We start from the raw sequence: 366 nt of genomic DNA, 5'->3' as shown, positions 1-366 counted from the left end.
TTTGTATATATATTAAATTTTATATATTAATTATATATTAATAATATATAATGTATATTATAAAATAAAAATAAAATTTAAAATAATATATACATATAAAATTATTTTATATATATATAATAATATATAAATAAAAATATATTAATATAATTTTAATTATATATAACAAATACCCATTATACATATACATCTTTTGTATATAAAGAAAATAAAATATAGAAATATATATAATATAAAAATATATATAATATTATATAAAATAATTTAATATACACATACATAATCCCCCTTAACACCACAAACATAGAATATATAAAATATATAATATATATTTTATATCTATAATTATTTTTAAAATATTAAGAT

This window comes from Penaeus monodon, chromosome 23 (genome assembly GCF_015228065.2).
Source record: "Penaeus monodon isolate SGIC_2016 chromosome 23, NSTDA_Pmon_1, whole genome shotgun sequence".
Classification (NCBI taxonomy): Eukaryota; Metazoa; Arthropoda; class Malacostraca; order Decapoda; family Penaeidae; genus Penaeus; species Penaeus monodon.
This window is presented reverse-complemented; position numbering follows the sequence as displayed.